At 40.2% G+C, this 2631-nt stretch overlaps 1 non-coding gene across 1 annotated transcript; it reads left to right on the forward strand.

Moving 5' to 3' along the window:
* Positions 1-1454: 1454 nt before the first annotated feature.
* LOC112508268 lies at positions 1455-1562 on the forward strand. The gene has a single exon (XR_003068651.1). It is a non-coding gene; the product is annotated as a small nucleolar RNA R71 (small nucleolar RNA).
* The last annotated feature ends 1069 nt before the right edge of the window (positions 1563-2631 follow it).

The raw sequence follows: 2631 nt of genomic DNA on the forward strand, positions 1-2631 counted from the left end.
CCAACTGATTAAAAATGGACAAATGCATGAGATTAATACTTGCCCCAAGGTCACATAAGGCATGATCCACTTCATTCCCTCCAATAGAGCATAGGATGGTGAAACTTCCCGGGTCTTTTAACTCTGGGGGAATTTTGCAAGTAAGAAGGGCACTACATTCCTTTGTCAAAGACACGGTCTCAAATTCACTAAGTCTTCTCTTTTTATTGAGGATGTCTTTCAAAAATTTAACATAGCTAGGCATTTGCTCGAGAGCTTCTACCAAAGGTATGTTAATGTGGAGTTGTTTAAAGATGTCCAAGAACTTCTTAAACTGAACATCCACATTTTTGGCTTTCATCCTACCTAGAAAAGGTAAATCTCTTAGATCTAAATCTGTTGGACCGGTCTTAATCTGCTCGGGTGTGGGCACTTTCTGCCCACTGTGAGCAGTGTCAGTTGGAGATTGGGTGGTGCTGGAACTGGGCAAAGTTGTTGTTTCTGGAACAAAAATTGGAATTTGAGTTTCTTCAGCTGCAAGAAACAGAACTGGAAATTTCGATGTGTCAAAAGAATGTGAAATATTTTCTTGACAAATCGGCTCCATGGGTGTTTCCTTTTCAGCATTAGAGTCTCCTAAGTCCTTATCACTTCTTAAAGTCACGTCCTTAACATGTTCCTTAGGTGTTTCCGTGTCACTAGGCAAAGTTCCTTGAGGTCTATTCTTGAGATCCGTGGAAAATTGGCCAAGTTGGGTCTCAAAACTCCTCAAGGTGGCATTGGTTTGGTTTATAAAACCTTTAAGTAAAGATTCGAGTGAACCATTACCCTCCGATGCATTTTGTTGCCTAGGTGCATGTGGTTGTGAAGATTGTCCACTTTGGTACATGTGATGATTACCTTGCATGTGATTATTACCTTGCATGTAATGACCGCCTTGATTAATTCCCGGGGGATTTGAAGGTCAGTTTTGGACTTGAGTTGCCCCGGGGGGTTGAAGTCCCTGATTTTTGTCCCATGAGAAATTCGGATGATTTCTCCAATTTGAATTGTACGTTAGAGAAAATGGGCTATTTCTTGTATGGTTTCCAACATAATTTACCGAAACGGGGTTTCCGGGGCAAAACTCATAAGAATGACTTTCACCACAAAAACCACAAGATTCAGTCATGGAAGAATTAGACATTATGGATTGGACTTGATTCTTTTCCCCATTCAAGTTTAAATTATTCTTAACCAAATTAGTTAGAGCAACAATTTAGGCATTCAAAGAAGAAATGGCATCAAGCTCATGAATGCCCGAGGCAGATTTAGAAATGACAGCACGAGGGTTAGACCATTCAGTATTATTATTAGAAATTCGTTCCAAAATGTCATACCCCTCATTGTAGGTTTTAGCTGTAAAAGCACCACCGGCCGTTGCGTCAAGAATAATCTCTCCATTATAAAACGTTTCCAATTGAATACAATGAGGGATTCCGTGGTGAGGACACTTCCTAAGAAGGTCCTTAAATCTCTCCCATGCATCCAATACCACTTCATCTTCTTCTTGGCGAAACGCCATAAATTTCATTTCTAATATTTACATTCCTTGTCGGAGGAAAGTATTTTTTTAGAAATTTTTCCGCCAAATCATTCCAAGTAAGGATCGAGTTTGGTGGTTTGGAATTTAGCCATGCTCTAGCTCTATCCTTCAATGTATAAAGGTAAAGCGTTAAGCGTAAGACCTCTTGAGTAACTCCGGGAATTTTAAAATGATCCGTCATTTCTATAAAATATTTCAAATGAGAGTGCGGATCTTCCGAAGATAATCCCCCAAACTGACCCATAGCGGAAATSATTTGAAACATAACCGGCTTGGGTTCAAAAGATGTTGCTGTCATTTCGGGCCTACCAATTCCCGAGGCCAATTGACCAAATTCGGGAGTTGCGTAGTCCCGTATGCCTCTATTTTTGTCATCGGCAATATTAACCGTGGCTTCTTGAGGAGGTGGATTATTCCCCATGGTACGGTTGGGATTTCGCCAATTGTTTCTACCTCTTCTTCGTCGAGTAATTGTTCTTTCTAACTCAAGATCAAGAGGTAAAAGATCACCGTGTTGTATCCGTGGCATACAACACAGGAACAACGAATGAAACAACTGACCAAGGCTCAAATGAAAATCAATATCTCAAGATAAAAATCGTGCCAGTCCCCGGCAGCGGTGCCAAAAACTTGATGTGCTAAAATCGTAAGTGTGCACATAGTGGGCATACAATCCCCAAAGTGGCGGTGCAAGTGCACGCCGACACTAAGATTGCTTTAAGTAATAGAGTGGTATAGTACCAAGATCATTTCCACAGGGACCGGACTTACTGAAAATCAGAGACTTTCATGAACTTCTTGAACAATGCTTCGGGTTGAGAAAATAGCTGAGTTTTGATTGGTGCAAAACGTTAAAATACGAAATAAACGTTTAATATTAAAAGATGGGTATGGGTGTAAGCTTTGGTTAAGAATATTGCAGGAACAATTTGGTCAGAAACTCATGGGATTTCTATAAGAACTCCTATCTCTCGAAAGTGAATTCTTATATACTGTGCCCACGGAGTGCCCACAAAGCGTCCAGTTAAATCAATCTTAAACTTATCGAATTAGCTACTAGATAAAAA

Source organism: Cynara cardunculus (assembly GCF_001531365.2).
Source record: "Cynara cardunculus var. scolymus isolate 2C chromosome LG 2, CcrdV1, whole genome shotgun sequence".
Taxonomy (NCBI): domain Eukaryota; kingdom Viridiplantae; phylum Streptophyta; class Magnoliopsida; order Asterales; family Asteraceae; genus Cynara; species Cynara cardunculus.